The following is a 20,613-nucleotide window of genomic DNA, read 5'->3' on the forward strand; positions in this document are numbered from 1 at the left end:
CAGGCAGAGAGAAGAATAAAAACTTCAGTGTAGAACTAGGCTCTCTGGGTTCAATGAGCAGAAAGCTGTTCTGTTTTCTTGGGACTTGGTGAACCTCTTTGAAACAGAGCGAAGTGAAGTCAAAAAGACCATCTAGCGCTGCCTGACGCGCGCGGAGCCGGAGCCCGACCCTGAGTGGCTCCTGGCCCGACGTGGGGCTCCTGGGTCGCGGCGTCTGGCGGGCGATGCTCCAGCGGCCTGACCAGCCATGGAGGCCGAGGCAGGCGGCCTGGAGGAGCTGACGGACGAGGAGATGGCGGCGCTGGGCAAGGAAGAGCTAGTGCGGCGCCTGCGGAGGGAGGCGGCGGCGCGCCTGGCGGCACTGGTGCAGCGTGGCCGCCTCATGCAGGAGGTGAATCGGCAGCTGCAGGGCCACCTGGGCGAGATCCGCGAACTCAAGCAGCTCAGCCGGCGTCTGCAGGCAGAAAACCGTGACCTGCGCGACCTCTGCTGTTTCCTGGACACGGAGCGCCAGCGCGGGCGGAGCGCCGCGCGCCAGTGGCAGCTCTTCGGGACCCAAGCATTCCGGGCAGTGCGCGAGGACCTGGGCGGCTGTTGGGAGAAGCTGGCCGAGCTGGAGGGCCGCCCAGAGGAGCTGCTGCGGGAGAACCTGGCGCTTAAGGAGCTCTGCCTGGCGCTGGGCGAAGAATGGGGCCCCCGCGTCGGCCCCGGCGGCGCGGGGGGCTCAGGCGCCGGGCCAGCACCCGAGCTTGCCCTGCCCCCGTGTGGGCCCGGCGACCTAGGCGATGGAAGCTCCAGCACCGGCAGCGTGGGCAGTCCGGATCAGTTGCCCCGACCTGTTCCCCCGATGACTGAAGGAACTGCCTCCTCCACGCTGATGCCCGCCTGGATTGCTCCCGGAGCCCGGGGACCGCTGTGGACCTCGGGACCTGGACGCTGTCCTGGCTGCGCAAGAAGGGCCCCTGGCATGGACTAAGAAATCCTGATACCGAGAAGGGCCCCTCGCTCTTGCTGGCAGGGCAGCAGGGGGACTGAAGGCTGGAGCGGAGGGACTTGCTGGGGGTTGGATTGGGGGTAATAAACCCATACGGAAGCGGGGGGAAAAAAAAAAAAAGACCATCTGGAAACCTTTCAAGATTATTTGTTCCATGGGATTGACTTTAGATCATATATATATATATATATATATATTAATTTTTTAGTATTCAGTGTGGCTATATTTTACACTTGTAAATTTATAAAACATAGCTGTAGATCAAATTTTTCTACTGTAAATTCTGTGTCTGAATTAAGATGGGCCATAAGAATAAAATATGCAAACAAGTACAGATATTTAGCATAATAACAAATGTAAAATATATCAATAATTTTATGAATATTGATTATATGTTGAAATTGTAATATTTCTGATGAGTTTAATGAAACATTATTAAAATTAAGTTCACCTTTTCTTACATTTTTAATGTAAAAATAAAAACTAAAGCTATTAATTTTTAGTAAAAACTACTAGAAAATCTAAAATTATATGTATGACTTACATCATAGTTTCATTGGCCACTGCTGGTGTAGAGTGAAAGGAAGGTAAAGGTGAAGAGAGTTGACCATAATTTGTAGGTTAGTCAACCCATAGGGTCCACCTCAGTTGTATTGCCTGTGTTATCTGCTGATGAAGAACACTTCCCCTCTCATAGGTCTGTAATAGTCATTTTAGACTATTACATGATGAATGCTATAATTGTCATTATAGACCTATGATTTATTGTTAATTACTCTTATTGTTACTAAGTTGGACATTAAAGAAGATCTAGCTGGGCTTAAAGCAAATCCTAACTTAAGGCTAACCTCTTCCAAAACTCTCTTTTGACCACTTAATGTAGTGTTTTCATTCATGCATGCCTACTTTCATAAAACATTTATTATATATCGAAATGAATGTGAAGGAATGCAAGAATGAAATTAATAATTTTTCCAAGAGGAGTCATGAACGGTTTCTCAGAAGAGAGAGTACTTGAACTGAAATTAGAAGAATGAGTTGAAGCCTGCCATGTTGGAAAGGGTATTCTAAGCCAAGGAAGCAGTATTGCAAAGGTTTGAAAAGACATACTACATTTGGACACTGAAACTTTTGTGTACCTGGGGTAAAGACTGTTTGGAATTGAGGCTAGAGTTTGGACTTTCTATAAGAGTAAAGTTCAGAAGTAAGTATTTTGTCTCCCACATTCAAGTGGCAATTTGGCTGCAGAACAGAAAACCAAACACCGCATGTTCTCACTCATAGGTGGGAACTGAACAATGAGTTCACTTGGACTCCGGAAGGGGAACATCACACACCGGGGCCTATCACGGAGAGGGGGGAGGGGGGGTGGGATTGCATTGGGAGTTATACCTGATGTAAATGACGAGTTGATGGGTGCTGACGAGTTGATGGATGCAGCACACCAACATAGCACAAGTATATATATGTAACAAACCTGCACGTTATGCACATGTACCCTAGAACTTAAATATAATAAAAAAAAATAGATCCTATATTTAATAGAGAAATGTTGAGGCTTTTATTTTTGAGACAGAGTTTCGCTCTTTTTAAGCAAGTAAGTTATATGATCTGATTATATTTGAAAATATGAAACCAGCTTTTCATGAATAAAAGATTGTGCAGGGACAAGAAAACCTGTAGATAGACTGGTTAGGATAACAGTGAGATACTAAGTAAGAGATACGGTGCTTTGAGCAAAAACGATGGAAGTTAAGATGGAGAAAATTACCTAAATCATGTCATATGATAGTGATATATTCAACTGCACTTGAGAATGGATTGCACAGAACAATGAAATGAATAGATAATTATGTGATAGGTCTTTAACTTGATGAATTAGTTCCATTACTTTGCTTTTTACTCGATTGGCAAACAGGGAAAGGAAAGTAAGGAGCATCATAGCATTCATTATTTTAAATTCAAAGAGTCTATGTTACGTGTTTTTCTGTTTTCTCTACTGAGTATTAGACCATGTCCTGGCTGGCTTGATCAAAATTAAAATGGAAAGAAAGCTGGTTGTATATATATGACACAGAAAATATTTTAATCATAGTTACAAGGTAAAATCCAAATGCATAAGAGAACTTCCTAGCAGCTGAAAATGAGAATTCAGGACTTTCTGCTGAGTATGTTGGGGAAAATTTAAAATGTTGGTTGTAGCACTGGGGGAACAAGAGAGATAACTGAAAGCCATGTCTATCCAAATCATGTGAGTTCTTCATCACAGGTGGATCTTTGCGTCGCTTGTCTTAGATTAGTTAGTAAAACAAAAGGAAGATATCTTAGTCCCCACTTTAGTCTCCGCAGCCCCCACACCAAAAATCCAGAATGTATCTGATGTTTTCATCATGTCTACGATCCAAACATAGTGCCTACCATATAGCCCAAAGTGTTCAAACTGCAAGAACAAAGATCAGTGTCCATGAATACATTATTAGTAAAAAACAAAACAAAACAAAACAAAACAAAACTTATTTATATATCATGTTCTACTGCTGGGCAAGTTTGCCAATGCTTTGTAGGATCTTCCTATTAAGCAAGGAAGAGACTTAAGGAATGTACTATTTTCTGTTTTTCAGATAAAGCATCTGAAGCTCAGAGGTGATGCCCAAAGTTACAAAGCATAGCTGCAAACTAGCGGAGTCAGGCTCAAATAGATATTTTCAGATTTCAAGTACATCAATCATCAGACTTTCCTCTACATCACCCCCTACCTTGGAGAATAAAATAGTTATGCAGGATTGCATAACTTGACCTCATTAGGACAAGAAACTCTCTCTGTCTTACAGACACTCTTATCCAGGGGTTGCATTCACTGTAGGCTGCTAAAGGCTGCATCAGCTCACCTCACAAGCCAATCATTCATAAAAACTTTGAACTCAAAAAATGTCAGGGACTTCACTACCTTGAACACAGGTTATGGATATATTTCATTACTCAAAAATTGTTACTCAAGATTAAAAATCTGAACATAAGTATCATCATTTTCAGCATTATCAGGCTTTATGTCTTTAAATATTATTTACAGAAAAAACACTGCTTAATTTTCTTCCTTTAAAGTCATATATACCATTGAATTTTGAAGTAGCTCAGTTTTAGTCAAAATCGCACTGACACAATTATTTCTCATGGGGTTAGCATGGCCCTATGGCCCTCTCTCTTTTACAAGTATGAAGCAAATTTCCATAAAATGCCATTGGCATCCCTCTAAGGTTTCAAATTCACATGAGGAATTGGAAGGCAAAAATTGCTCCAAATGTTTTAAGCTTAGAAAATTGAATGGAAACATAGAATGAAATTAAAGTCATTCCATCCTTTGTGATCATGTGAACATTATTTTTCAACTTTCTGATTTTTGAATTTTGAGGCAAACAGAGGATGTCAGTGTAGTGGCTCTAAGTTAGCAAAGAGAGGAATGGTATCAAATGACATGACAAACAGCTAGAAGCTGAACTCCTTTTGGCTTCTGATGAGGAGCTTTAATTTTATTCTAGGACTAAGTAGGCTAGTTAGAAAAAGTTAAGATAATTTGAATGATTTGATAATTTGATTTTAAGTACTCATTGGAGACATCAGTAAGGATTGTTTGAGTTAGTGGTCTGGAAAGTATGAAATTCAGATTGCAGTGGGTTGACCTGTGACAAAATATATGGCAAGAGACAAAGCAGGTGTAGGAAACTCTTGGATATACATTTTTGTATGAGTGTGTGTACAGAATGCCCCAAAATTTAGAAACTACAAGTGACATAAGTCAAGGAAAAAATAAAATTCTGCATCTATTTGAGTGTGTGTGCTGAAACCAGAGATACTAAAACATGTACTGGGGAATTATCTGCTGTAGAGAAAGTATTGATTTAAAAAATACAAATTAGTCTATGAGAGGTGAGAAGATCTGAAATTTGAAAGTAAGGGAATATCATTAAAGAAAGGTACAGGCACAATGGAAAGAATTTGCTAATATACTTTCACACTGTTACCAGAATAGAATATAAAGTTTTTTCACTAGATGTTTCATAACACCCATTTCACATCATAGTCTGAATAGAAACATTGGAAACAGTCAATCCAGATTTCACATCACATTCAGGTAATAAGTACTGAATCTGTTGCAAATTGCTTTCAATTAATTTCATTTTTTTTGTTTCTTCTTTCTGAACTGTTCCCTATCCCCAGCAGTGATGTCTAATTGGCCAGAGCTTTTCCTTCTGGGTCTGACTGAGACCTATGCCCAGAGAAGTCCTCAGGCTCTCTACTTACTCATATCTCATTTTGTTAACCATTTCATTTGTTTAGAATGAGTTATAGAATATGCTTGAAACTAATTACTGTAATGAGATTATCAGATTTTTCTGAGTTAATACATTACCCATTCAATGCTTAAAATATGCTTTCTAAAATCAAGGTCTTATGTAAAAATATACAGATTTAAAGGCAAAGGTTTCCTAATACATAAAAATTAGAAGTCTTCATTAGGAAGAAAGCTCATCTTCCCTCAGATGACTAAATGATGATGGATTTCTGTTTTTTTTTTTTTTTTTTTTTTTTTTTTGAGATGGAGTCTGGCTCTGTCGCCCAGCCTGGAGTGCAGTGGCAGGATCTCAGCTCACTGCAAGCTCCGCCTTCCAGGTTCACGCCATTCTCCGGCCTCAGCCTCCCAAGTAGCTGGGACTACAGGCACCGCCACCTCGCCCGGCTAATTTTTTTGTATTTTTTTAGTAGAGACAGGGTTTCACCGGGTTAGTCAGGATGGTCTCGATCTCTTGACCTTGTGATCCGCCCGTCTGGGCCTCCCAAAGTGCTGGGATTACAGGCTTGAGCCACCGCGCCCGGCCATGATGATGGATTTCTAAATTTGATTTGTGTATAGATTTAATGCTTAATTTAATACTCTGGAAAATAAGTGTTTGTAGAGTGGTATAAAAAGGGGGACATTGGGCTGGGCAGGGTGGCTCACGCCTGTAATCCCAGCACTTTGGGAGGCCGAAGCGGGAGGATCACAAGGTCAGGAGATCGAGACCATCCTGGCTAACACGGTGAAACTCCGTCTCCACTAAAAATACAAAAAATTAGCCGGGCGAGGTGGCAGGCGCCTGTAGGCCCATCTACTTGGGAGGCTGAGGCAGAAGAATAGCGTGAATCCGGGAGGCGGAGCTTGCAGTGAGCCATGCTCTCGCCACTGCACTCCAGCCTGGGCCACACAGTAAGACTGCGTCTCAAAAAAAAAAAAAAAAAAGAAAAGAAAAGAAAAGAAAAAGAAAGTGGGGGGCCATTGTTGGAAAACACAAACCATTCTGAAGACAGTAATAAATTCCTTATCTATTGAGAATCACATAGAAAATGTTTTAAATATGATTAGATACTTTAGTAATGGATTGAAGGATTTCATCATTAAATTTTACAAGATTAATGGGAAAATACATGAAAATCAATAATACATAATTAAAAATTTATCTGCGGTTAAAATGTATTTAGATATTCAGGCCAATATTTAATATTCCTTTAACAGAAATTCATATATAGGTTTTATATATATATATATCCTACATAATTGTATACTATGTACTATAATTACTTATATATAATTATGGAATATATATCCTCATATTTAATTTATGTAAATATATACTCTATATTCACTTATATATAATTATGGAATATATATATATCTCCTACACAATTTTATACAAATACATAGTATGTTTCTCTTATGTGTATGTAGTGTGTGTGTATGTACACACAATACAAATAAATTTACATAATGTATGTGGACCATATATTTATTTCACTATATTTCGTGTTAACATTTAGTATGTTTGTTTTAATTTGGCAAGAGCTTCAATAAAGTATACACTTTGCAGAAGTATAATGGGAAATAATTCAATTACTTAATTTTGGGAATATATAAAGATGAAAGTTAACATTTTTTCCAACAATAGTAGAAGGATCATTAAGGAAACACAATTTCCTCAAGCAAGAGTTGGAAATTAAGACCTATGGGATGGGCAAACTATGTCAATTACATACTGATTCTATTAGTGTTTAGCTTTGGGCATCACTTGAAAATTTTCTCTATTGCTATCAATATTTAATTGCAAACGTCCTAAAAGCTTGTTCCTATTTATAATCATACTTGCATATGTGCCATCAACATCATATGATAAAGCTTTGAAAACCACTCTATCCTGATGTAAAACACGAAGTTTAAATATTAGATCAAAAATTTTTATTATACTCTATGTACATTCATGAATTACAAAACATAAAATGGTAAATTCTCTTTCCTGTCATTTTTTTTTTTTTTTTTTTTTTTTTTTTTTGCTCTCAGCCACAGGACAAAAATCTAAGTTTTCCTTTTTCTTTCTCCCCCACACTCCCCAAGGAGCTGCTTTAGAAGCACCATGATAATTTATAATGTCATTTTATCTTAAATTATCTTAAAGTACAACTGACACATATTAATTTTTTTTTACTTTAAGTATCTGATTCTACACACACAGAGACACTCACACACACATGTACATATGTCAGCTTGGGTTTTAAAATCTTAATAATTAAGAAAAAAGTTAATTTTTATTTGGGGCAACAGAAAGTTTTTCTTTAGAAAAGGACAAGAAAGAATTTTGGGAGGTGATGGAATTAATCTCTATTGTAATTGTGACCATGATCATACAGAACTGCATATTTTAGTTAGCACTCATGAAATTGTAGAATAAATTTGTAAATATTTGTATTTAAATTACACCTCAATAAATATGACTGAGAATAGTAATTTCACTAACAAGATGAATGTTCTAATATCTCTGCTTATCATTGATAATATTTATTTTGGTAATATTTATATAAATTTCTGACAAACACATTATAATAAAGCTCATGTTCATTTCAAAATGCATATTATAGTAAACTGAGGTAGATTAATAAAAATTATTAAAACCAATAATATTTATTTTTGTTGCGTATGTGAAGAAATAGTTACGTTGGAAATGTAAACTCGTATCATAGTTTTAGATAGAAATTGCACAGTTTCTGTCAAACTACAAACACTTTTAAAAATTTTGTGTTAAAGCTTTAATGAAATTATTAAATCTTTAATAAAAATAATTAGAAATGTGATCATAAAAGCACTTTTTATTTTTTATGGTTCTCAATAAGAATTCTATAGCATAAATAAAATATGCCCACAATATGTAATTACTGTAATACATCTGTAAAACCAATTGTAGATTTTGTCAATCATGTGTTGTAGTGTCATGCGGCTGCTTTAAAAACTGATCACAAGCTTACCTTCTTAAGACAACAGATATTTATTCTCTCACAGTTTCTACAGGCCACAAGTCCAAAGTAAGTATTACTAGGTCAAAATCAAGATGTCAGTAGGTACATGCTCCCTGCAGAGGTTCTAAGGAGAGAATCAATTTCTTGGTTCTCCAAGCTTCCAGAAGGCTAACATTCAGCATTTCTAAGCTCGTGGCTACAGCACCACAACCTTGAAGCCAGCATCTTCAAATCTCTGTCTACTCATCTTCCAATTGCCTTCTCCTCTCTGCGTGTCAAATTTATCTGTGCCTCCATTTTATAAGGATACCTGTGATTGCATTTAATGCCCAGATGGATAATTCAGTAGAATCATGGCACCTCGAGACTCTTCATTTAATCACATCTGCAAAGACACTTTTTCCAAAGAAAGTAATTTTTATAGGGTCTAGGGATTAGAATCTGATATCTCTGAGGGCCATTTTAGTAATAGGATACCTTTATAAGGCAGACACATATAAATACTTATAAAAAATTCTGGAATAACCCATAATAATAAAAACTGTTATAATATTTAACATTGCAGAAGGCAAATGCTTATACTGAGAAACTGTATTAATAAGTCTATTTATAACACTAACATTTAAAGATAAATATTTATATACTCTGGCTTAAAATACCATATGTATTAATTACATAGAATTTACCTACAATGTGTATTAACATAGATTTCTTGTGAGTGATAATATGCATGTGACAGTTTAGATTGATTAAATTCTTAGATTGTTTAATAAACTCAAAATACTATTTATACCCTTAAAATAACATTATAAAACAAGTGATTGTTAAATATTTATTGTATGTGCTTAATATAATCTTTTTAAAAGGCTTTTATGAGTTTATTAAAGACATTCCTAGCAATTTTTGAGATTAAAAACATTTTTGCTTATAAATGGTACTTTATACTACTAGAACATATTCTGCAAAGGGACATTTTTTTTAAATGCTGTCATTGATCATTAGAGAAAGGCAAATCAAAACCACAATGAGATACCATCTCACTCTAGTTAGAATGGTGATCATTAAAAAAGTCAGGAAACAACAGATACTGGAGAGGATGTGGATAAATAGGAACGCTTTTACACTATTGGTGGGAATGCAAATTTGTTCAACCATTGTGGAAGACAGTGTGGCAATTCCTCAAGGATCTCGAACTAGAAATACCATTTGACCCAGCAATCCCATTACTGGGTATATACACAAAGGGCTACATATCATTCTACTATAAAGACACATGCACACGTATTTTTATTGAGGCACTATTCACAATAGCAAAGACTTGGAATCAACCCAAATGTCCACCAATATTAGACTGAATATAGAAAATGTGCCATATATGCACCATGGAATACTATGCAGCCATAAAAAGGATGAGTTCATGTCCTTCGCAGGGACACGGAAGAAGCTGGAAACCATCATTCTCAGCAAACCCTAACAAGAACAGAAAACCAAACACTGCATGTTCTCACTCGTAAGTGGGAGTTGAACAATGAGAACACATGGACACAGGGAGGGGAACATCACACACTGGGGCCTGTCGAGTGGTGGGGGTTAGAGTAGAGATAGCATTAGAAGGAATACCTAATGTAGGTGATGGGTTGATGGGTGCAGCAAACCACCATGACATGTGTATACCCATGTAACAAAACTGCACATTCTGCACATGTACCCCAGGAATTAAAGTATAATAACAATAATAAAAGTTATTTTAATAAAATATTTTTATATTTAATTTCTATGATTTATTAAAGTCTCTGGAGAAATTTAAAAAATAAAACTCTACAAGTAATTTATTGTTCTTTTTTGTCTTATTAGGAAAAAAATTTTTTTCAGATGAAATCATCTCATAACAAAGACACATATTGTTGCTATGAAAAAAAAGATTGTTGTCTTTTCAGATTAATATTAATGAGAAAATTTCAAATTTTTCCCATGTAGAAATATAAAAGGAAAAATTAAGCACATATTATTACCATTATCCAACATTTATTTTGTTTTTCTTTTTTTTAACTTTTAATTTTTATGAGTACATAGTAGATATATATGTTTGTAGAGTACCTGAGCTATTTTGATTCAGGCATACAATGTGTAATAATCCCATCAGTGTAAGTGAGATATCCATCATCACCTCAAGCATTTATATCATTTCTTTGTGTTACAAACATTCCAATCATAATTTTTTGTTATTTTAAAATGTAAAATAAACTGTTGTTGACTGTTATAACCTTATTTTCCTATCAAATATTATACATTATTCATTTGATCTGACTATACTTTTGAACCCATTACCCATCCCTCCCCACGCCCAATCCTCCACAGTATCTGATAACCATTTTTCTAATCTCCATCTCTATGAGTTCGATTGTTTTAATTTTTATCTTCCACAAATGAGTAAGAACATTCAATGGTTTGTTTTACTGTGCCTGGCTTGTTTCATTTAACATAATAACCTTCAGTTTCATCCACGTTTTTGCAAATGAGAGAATCTCATTCTTTTTATGGCTGAATAGTACCCCATTGTATATACACACCACATTTTCTTTATCCATTCCTCTGTTGATGGAAACAGGTTGCTTCCAAATGTTGGCTATTGTGAATGGTGCTACAACAAACATGGGAGTGCAGATACCTCTTTGATATACTGATTTCCTTATTTTGGGGTGTATACCTAGCAGTGGGATTGCTGGAACATATAGTAGTTTTATTTTTAGTTACATAGGAATCTCCATACTGTTCTCCATAGTGACAGCACCAATTTTTCATTCCCATCAACAGTGTATGAGGGTTTCCTTTCCTCCACATCTTCACCAACATTTGTTATTGCCTGTTTTTTATTTTTTATTTTTTGATTTGAAGTTGTCATGAGGCTTACAAAGAGCATCTTATAACCCATTGTTTTAAACTATTGAAAACACTGATTGCAAAACACAAATAAACTAACAAACAGGCAAAGAGAAAACTTATACAATTTCTATATTTTAAATCAACATTCCTCACTTTTTAAGTTTTTATTGTTTCTATTTATATCTTATTGTCTATGTCTTCAAAAGTTATTGTAGTTACTATTTTACATAAATTAATCTTCAATCTTTCTACTCAAAATATGAGTAGTTAGCATGACATAATTAGGGTGTTACAATAATCTGTGTTTGTCTGTGTACTTAACAGTGAGTTTTGTACTTTCAGATGATTTTTTTTTCTCAGTATCAACATTTTTCTTTCAATTTAAATAACTCCTTTTAGCATTTCCTATAAGACAGGTCTGGTATTGATGAAATCTCTCAGCTTTTGTTTGTTTGTTTGTTTGGCAAATTCTTTATTTCTCCTTCATGTTTGAAGAATATTTTCACTGGATATGCTATTCTAGATTTTTCCTTTGGAAGTATAAATATGTCATGCTACTTTCTCCTGACCTGTAAGTTTTCCACTGAGAAGTCTGCTGCCAGAAATACTTTTGGAGCTTTTGGAGCTCCTTTGCATGTTATTTGTTTCTTTCTTTTGCTGCTGCTAGGATCATTTTGTTATTCTTTACGTTTGGCAGTTGGATTATTAAGTGTCTTAAGGTCGTCTTATTTGGGTTAAATCTGCTGTTTGTTCCATCACCTTACAGTACTTGAATATTGGCATCTTTTTCTAGGTTTGGAATGTTCTCTGATATTATCCCTTTGAATAAAGTTTCTACCCTTATCTCTCTCTCTTGTCTTTTTGAGGCCATTTTTCTAGATATTGAAGTTGTGCTTCATTCTTTCTTACCATTTTGTCTCCTCTGACTGTGTATTTCCACATAGCCTGTTTTCAAGCTTACCAATTCTTTTTTCTGTTTGATGAATTCTGCTGCCAAAAGATTGTGATGCATTCTTCGGCATGTTAATTAAATTTTTAAGCCCCAGAATTTATGCTTGATTTTTAAAAATTATTTTAATTTCTTTTTTAAATTTATCTGATAGAACTTTGAATTTCTTCTCTGAAGTATCTTCTATTTTATTGACTCTTTTCAAAATAGTTATTTTTAATTCTCTGTCTTAAAGATTACATATCTTTGTCAATCTGGGATTGATCACTGGTGCTTTATTTAGTTTGTCTGGTGAATTTATGTTTTCCTGACTGGTCTTGATGCTTTTGAATGTTTGTCAATGTCTGGTCGCTGAAAAGTCAGGTATTCATTGCAGCCTTTGCAGTATGGGCTTCTGTGTATCCTCTTTCATGGGAAGGTTTTCCAAGTATTCAAAGAGAACTGACTGTTGTACTCTAAGACTTTGGTAACTACAACCATATCTGCATTAGGAGGTACTCCAAGCCCAGTAATTCTGTGGCTCTTGCAGACTCATAGAGAAGCTGCCTTGATGGTCCTCGCTAAGATCCAAGAGATGTCTCTGGACTACCAGGCAGAGACTTTTGTTCTCTTCTCTTACTTTCCCCCAAACAAAGGAAGTCTCCGTCTCCATGCCGAACTGCATAGAGCTGGGGGGAAGGTGAATAAAGCACCCCTGCGGCCACCACCACTGGGACTGTGTTGGGCCAGACCCAAAGCCAGCACAGCCCTGGGTCTCACTCAAGGTCAGCAGTGACCACCACCTAACCACCACCTATGTTCATTTAAGGTTCTAGAGTTCTTCAGTTAATAGGTGGTGAATCCAGCCAGGACTGTGTCTTTCTGTTTGGGCAGTGAGCTCCTCTCAGCCTTGGGCAGGTCTAGAAATGCCTTCCAGGAGCCAGGGCCTAGAGTTAGAAATCTTAGGAATCTACTTGGTGCTCTATTCTACTGCTGCTGAGATGACACCCAAGCCACAAGACAAAGTCCTTCTGACTATTTCCTCTCCCTTTTATCAAGCAAAAAGTCTCTCCTCATGATGACAACCATGTCAGACCCATGGTGACTACTGCTCACTGCTGCCAATGTTCACTCGAGGCCCCCAGTTCTTCAGTCAGCTTGTGGTGAATGTTTCCAGGCCTGGATCTTTCCCTCTAGAGAACTGGGAGCCCCTCTGGCACAGAGAAAGTCCAGAAATGCTGTCCAAGAGGCAAGCCTTGGAATTGGGAACCCTAGAAGCCTGCTTGGTGCTCTATCTCACTGTGGTCAAGTTGGTACCCAAGCTACAAGACGAAGTCTCTTTAATCTTTTGTCTCCTTTCCTCCAGCAGAAGAGATCTCTCTCTAAAGCCATCATAGCTCAGAATGTGCTCACTCACATCTGAAGCCAGCAGGACACTGGATCTCACTGTAGGCCCACCTTGAATCCTGCCTGGCTACTGCTGGTGTTTATTCAAGGCCCAGTGGGCACTTCAGTCAGCAGCTGGTAAATCTTTCCAGAACTGAGTTCTTCCCTTCAAGACGGTAAGTTCTCTTCTCACCCAGGTTGTGTTTAGGAACATCATCTGGGAGCTAGGGTCTGAAATAAGGGCCTCATGACTCTGCCTGGTGACCTATTCTACTGTGGCTGAACTAAAACCCAAGCTCCAAGACAAATTCCTTTTTTAGTCTTTCCTCTCTTCTCCTCAAGCAAAAGGAAATAATCTTCCCCAGAGCTGTGAACTGCACTACCTGGGGTTGGAGGAGGGATTGCATAAGAACTTCCTTGGCTGCCCAAGCTGGTGTCTCACTAGGTCGCGTGTAACCCAAGCCCACTGACTCTGAGCCCAGCACAGCACAAGGATTTGCCCAGAAATTGCCATCTCTCTGGGCTAGACTGCCTTTCAAGTTTATTTAGAACCCCATTATCTCCATAGCCCACTGTGGTGTGTCTAAGCAGAACTCAGGTTCTCACCACTGGATTGAAAGATTCCCCTCTGGCTGGGGCTGGTCTAAACGCTCCTGCATGGGCACCAGTTAAATTCTCCTCTGTGTTGCTTTCTACTGTGACTAGCAGTGCTGGGTTCCAATATAAAGACCCACAATGACTGTACTCTCCCACCCCCAAGGACACAGATTTTCTCTCCATGCCACATGGTCACTGCAAAGGGATTGCAGAGAGGTGTCTCAGCAATTCAAGACTGACTCTGCTACCCTTTCAGTGCCTTTTTCCTTCATATGATGTTAAAAGCAGGTACTGTGAGTTTTCATGTAATTTTGGTTCTTATGTAGGTGTTGTCTCATGTATATAGTTGTTCAATTTCTGGATGAAGCATAAATGCCAGAGGGCTCTAGACAGCCATCTTGTTTCATCTCCCTCCCAGATTTTTATTTTAGTTAATTAGGGATAAACCCGTGGTGTCCGACAGAGCCTATCTTGGAAGGCTTACAAATTTGGAAGGTAGGAAAGAGTGCATAACTTAATATAACAATATAAGTGAATATAATCTTAATGAGAATAAGGTGAAATCAAAAGCAATAAATGACAGCTAAATTCAGTGTAGAATTTTCTCTGAATTGTAAAGTTGTATGGAAATTCAGGGGTTCTGTGTTTAATTCTAACGAAATGTAGGAATTTCAATGATGGTATCTCTGGTACATAATTAGCAATTATGACATCTCATAATTAGCAATTAGAGTCATTTCATGTTTCTCTTTCTCTTTTATCTCTATCTTTATCTTCTCTTTCCTTATACTTTTTAAATCATGATTATGCAAACCATGATAAGATCATTTTTTTAATAAAATCTTAAGGTTTTAATGAATAAAGTGAGTAAGTATGCTACTGTCTGCATTTTACTTTGCTTAGTTGCTCGCTTTGATTTTATCCTGTAAAACCTTTATTTTGTGAGCTAGATGATCCCAAAATATACCAGATTTGACTCACTTAATTTCAATACACTTTAACTATGCTGAATGTTGAGGAGAAATATAATGACCTTTATTTATTGCCCTAAGAGAGCTTTATTGGTCCTTTTAAAAACATGCTGAGTTGACAAAACAGGATTATCATAACATATAATTTTTAAGACAACCAGGAAGTACCTATTGTGGCCTGAGGTATACCTGGGGTAAACGCTACCAGGAGAAGTGATGTGCAGCTCACTTTTTCAAAAATGTCAAAATGCCTGAGTTGCAGTAGAAGGGTAAAAATATACACATATTTACAGTTTCACTAAAACTTGTTTTCTATTCAAAAATGTACTCACTGAGCCTGAGGAAGGCCTATCAGCATTCTTTCCCACAGCTGCTTACTTTATCTCAGTGTCACAGTTCACCAAAACAAAAACAAAGACAAAAGAAGGAAGAGCTTTGAATTGATTTTACTTTTTCCTTACACGTCACTATGTGTGTGTGAGTCCTCTCAGGGAATAACCATTCCATAATATCTCATTCTAATTTTATATTGACTTATTATTTACCTATTTGTTTTCTTTTAATATGAATGTTCAATAAAAGGTTGAAAGAATCCTTTTCACTACACAAGCTGACGTTAAAAATAATCTTGCAATAAACTGAAGATCACTTTACTTCCCAAGAAATGTTTCCTCTGTATATATTACAGCTATTGGGGCCGTAGCCTCTCCAATCAGGCTGCTAGAGATAAATCAATTTAGTACTCATTTTTTAGAGTCTTGTGATCCAGGGAAATTTGCTTAATCTCTCCATGCTACAGTTTCTTTGTCTGAAAAATGGGAATAAGCACAGGCAATAACAGATAAAAATAGTAAGAAAAAAGAGTATTTCTTATTTATCTGAAACATAGTGATATGTGCTGCTATCTAGATCTATCCATTCATCCATCTGTTATCTATCTATCCATCCATCCATCTATCAATCAAATACCTATCTATAGGTATGCATGAATGTATTTGCACATGTACATATAGTGTATGTGTATATACACATATACATCTGTCATATCTATATCCATTGATTTTTATTTCTATTATAGTTTTCAATAACCTATCTAAATGTCTTTTTAAAAAATTGATGAGCTTATGGCTATTGTAAGTTAGATGTGGTATTCGTACTTATTCAGAAGCATCTGGACAACCTCAAAGATAGCCACAGATCTGATACTTCTTAGCTAGTTCATTAAATGGATGCAAGTGGGATTATTTAGTCAGGCAATTCGAGAAATTGCATAAATTTTCTCCAGTCTTCTGCAGGGAGAATATCATTAAACCAAACAAATATGTATATAAACATAGACTGTATTGACAACAGATACAAGGATCAGGGTTAAGATCTTGTAAAATTTTAAATAGGCCCTGTATCTCAAATATCCTTAATCAGTTTGTGCTGCATTCCCCAACTGTTTCCTTTACTTCAATATCATCATTCAAAAATGCATGGTAAACTACTTTCTGCCAAATATAAAATATAACTTAGATTTTTATTAGCTATAGAAGTATTTACATTTTCATAGAATATTTACAGTTTGATAGATGACTGTAAAATATTGCTAGAACTTCATTACTCTAATGATGATATTTGAGACAACATGATGGGTTGAAGTTGTTGTAGAGGAGGGGAGATAGGTAACTTGCTGGTACCTCCCTATCAAGTAATCCTTGTCAAGTAAAATAAGCTTAAAACAATTTATGGATTAGAACTAATTTGTTCTGTGACAAAATTTTAGAAATGCAGATTTACTGCTATAAATTAGTATGGGCATTCTCTGAGTTGGTATCCCTTGTGGCCAATAAGTCCTGCCGCTCTTCAGTGTGCTTGGATTTGCTGAACGATTACTTTCTTTATTTAACGTTTTATCCTTAAGTAAAAAAAAAATCAGCAAGATAATTAGCTGCTGTATCATAGATGTATATTCCAAGTTTACACCTTTTTCTTCTGCCCATAACTCTTGCTTCTATTCTGATTTTCTTTGTTTTGCCTAGACCACCGTCAGTTTTTTTATATTGCTATAAAAATAAATATAAAAATTTGCCCTTTCATTTGAACTATATTATCAGATTCCTTATTGTATCTCTTTATCTAATGACTAATCTTCTGACTCTTACCTACAAGACTATTTTCCCCAGCTCTACTAAGGTTTGCAATTGAAAAATGAAAATTATATGTATTTACAGCATCCAATGTGGTTTTCTGATATATGTATACATTGTGAAATGACTAAGCCAACAAATGAAAAAATGATATCCATCATCTCATATACTTATCAACTTTTGTTGTGAGAACATGTAAGATTTACAGGGTTAGCCTTTAAGTATATGTTTAATCACACTGAATCATTTCTTCCAATTGCTAATACATTTTAATCCCTCTTGTCTACAGGAGAGGCAATTTCTTTACACTGCATCAAAGGCCCTCTGACAAGACCTAAAGTCACATTTTCAGAAGAAGCACTTACCATTTTGGTGCCTTCAATGCCACATCAACTGACATAAATGTTTCTACATTTAGTTTTTCCCACATTGTCACACACATCTCATGTCTTCTATTGGATTCATTGCCTGCCTCTTTCACCACTTGGGAAATGCATACCCATTGTTAAAGTTAAATATCACCAAAGCTATAAATTCTCCCTAAATTATCTGAGTTCCCAAAGCATATTGAATATACATTTTTAGCAATTATGCTTATAAGCATTTTGCTATCTTTACAAATACCTAGATTCTGTTTTCTAAATTCCCTGAATAACATGACACAAAACATCTATTTCCTCAGCCCTAGTAATAAAAATAGATTTCAAATTGATATATGTAACTTGTTCACTGATTGATTGAAAATAGTGTTGTTTCTTAAAAAGAAGTTACAATAGTCCAAAGTCCTTCTAAAAGATCAATGATACATCTCTGTTTCCTCATAAGTGCCCGTGTTTCTTTTTGTTGGTGGGCTCAGGTCTTCCTGTCCTCATCCTCTTATATCTAGGGAGACGTTTCTCAATAAATTTGGTAATCACTGACAAGTGGCAGTCATACAGTCTGTCACTGATGGGGTTTTATTGTTACATCAATCAATTCTTAAACCCTTTCTTCTTGTGTCCTGTGCAGAAGAACTTAAATCAACCTTTTAGACACATTTGTCTAGTACTGCTGCTTTCTGCCCTGAAATATGGCCAATCTGGAAAAACTAAACAGAGGCATTTGGGGTTTCGGTGTTGGAGAAATGGCTATGCTCCATATTTCTTTAGAGATGAGGATTCTTTCCTATTACTCACCGATGAAGCAATGACAATACTGAAGGAGAAATGGAAAATGTCTGGTAAAAGTCAAGTCTGACATCTGTACAGTTGAACAGCTTTAGCTTAGTTCAAATAAATGCTTTATAGAATTCAGAATTACAGGCTACTTTTTAGGGCTTTTGTTTAAAACATTAACATTCAAGACATAAAATGAGGTTCAACTATTACCTTCTACATAGCCTAAAAAAATAATGTGTTATCTAAACTGTAAACCAGTGTTTGTTTTGTATCATACTTCCAGGTTGCTTCCACCATCTCCCAATATATGTAACTGATCATGTGGAATTTAATGTTTATTTCCAAGTGTCATAGTTTTACTTTATGCAAATATGTTTTAATAATTCTTTATTCGCTCAAATATGTGTTTGTGAACTTTATTAATATTGTCGTGCATAGCTCCTGTTCAATTTTGTATAATAATTTGTTGTATAAATATAGTGCGATTCTGAAATCTTGGTTGTTTCTAATCTCATGTTATTATATACATTACTGTGAAAAATAATCCAGTTTGTATTTTCTGAGGATATTTGTACAAAATTTTCTCTAGAATATACCCATAAGTTGAATTATTGTGTACAAGGTTAATAAATTTTCAACTTTAATAAACATTCCAAAACCCCTATCTTAAACCACTTTAATGTAACATATCCTGAAATCCCTGTAAAATTGTATGTAATTATCAAAAGAAACTCCTAGAACTAAATTAATAAATTCAGCATTGCCTATGTGTTAGCTATCAATAATTGGAAAATGAAATAAACATATATAATGAAAGCATATGTATAACAAGTGAAATTCTTAAGTATAAATCAAATAAAACAGGATAGGTATATTAAAAATGAAAACACTGATAAAAATTATCTTAAATAAATGGTGAGCTGTAATATGAACACAGATTGGAAAGCTCAATGTTGTTAAGATATCAATTCTTTCCAAATTGATCTATAGACAACAACATTTTAATCAAAACTCTAGCAGAATTGCTGTAAAAATAGACAAGAGATCAAAAACCACTTCAATGGAACAGAAATGGGATCTAAAAATAAACCTATAAAATTATAGCTTCTTTTTGACAAACTTACAAAGATATTCAATGGAGAAAGTATTATCTTTTCAATAAATGATGCTGGAGAAACTGGAAATTAATATACAATAAAATAACCTTGACCTAAACTTCACACCTTACAAAAATTAACTGAAAGTAAAATATAGATGTCAATAAAAATATAAAATTATGATATTTTAAGAAAAAAACAAAAAAGATCTTCATACCTTGGGTTAGGCAACAAATTCTTAGACATAACTCTAAAAGTATACTGATAAAGAGAACAAATTAGATTTAATCAAAATTTAAAATTTTTTGCTCTGTGAAAGACATGACTGAGAGACTGAAAGGCCAAGCTATATATTCAGAGTAAATTGCATATATGACAAAAGATGTGTTTCCATATGTGTAAACTCTCCTAAAATCAAACTAAGTAAACATAGAGCTAATTTTTAAAATGAGAAAAACTCTTGCATATACACTTCATGAAGGAGGATAGACAGCTAACTAACGAGAACATGAATAAATGCTCAGTATCATTACCATAGAGAAATACAAATTAAATCTACAAGGAGACATCACTACACAAAGATGTAGAGTAACTGGAGCTCTTGTATATTACCAACGGGAATGCAGTATGGTAAAGCCACTGTGGAAAACAGTTGGACAGGTTCTTGTAAACTTCAGCATACACTTACCACGTAACCCAGCACTCTATTTCTAGATTTTACAAAGATAAACATTTATTTTCACTATACAATGTGTGTAAGTGTTGAGACCACTACTATTTATAATTATCTAAGGGTGAAAACTACCCTAACATCCTTCAATGAATCTGTTGTCCTTAAATGAATTGATTTTACAAAATGTGGCATAGCCACACAGTGGAATGCTACTCAACAAAGAAAAAGCAATGAATTATTGCTACATACAACACCTTGAATGAGTCTCAAAATTATTATGCTGCAAGTAGCCAATCTTATGGGCTACATGCTGCATAATTTCATTTATAAGACATTCCAGAAAATTAAAACATATAGCGTTGGAGAACATACTAAAATTTATAAAACAGATCACAAAAAGTCAACTTTTCTGCATGTATCTTAAATACTATTTTTTTAAAGTTAAATATTAAAAATAAAATAAGGTGACATGAAGAAT

General features: G+C 35.8%; 1 pseudogene; it reads left to right on the forward strand.

The window, feature by feature from the left end:
- Positions 1–221: 221 nt before the first annotated feature.
- Positions 222–855, forward strand: LOC135965545 (coiled-coil domain-containing protein 85B-like; annotated as a pseudogene).
- The last annotated feature ends 19,758 nt before the right edge of the window (positions 856–20,613 follow it).

The sequence above is a fragment of the Macaca fascicularis genome, chromosome 10 (assembly GCF_037993035.2).
Source record: "Macaca fascicularis isolate 582-1 chromosome 10, T2T-MFA8v1.1".
NCBI lineage: Eukaryota > Metazoa > Chordata > Mammalia > Primates > Cercopithecidae > Macaca > Macaca fascicularis.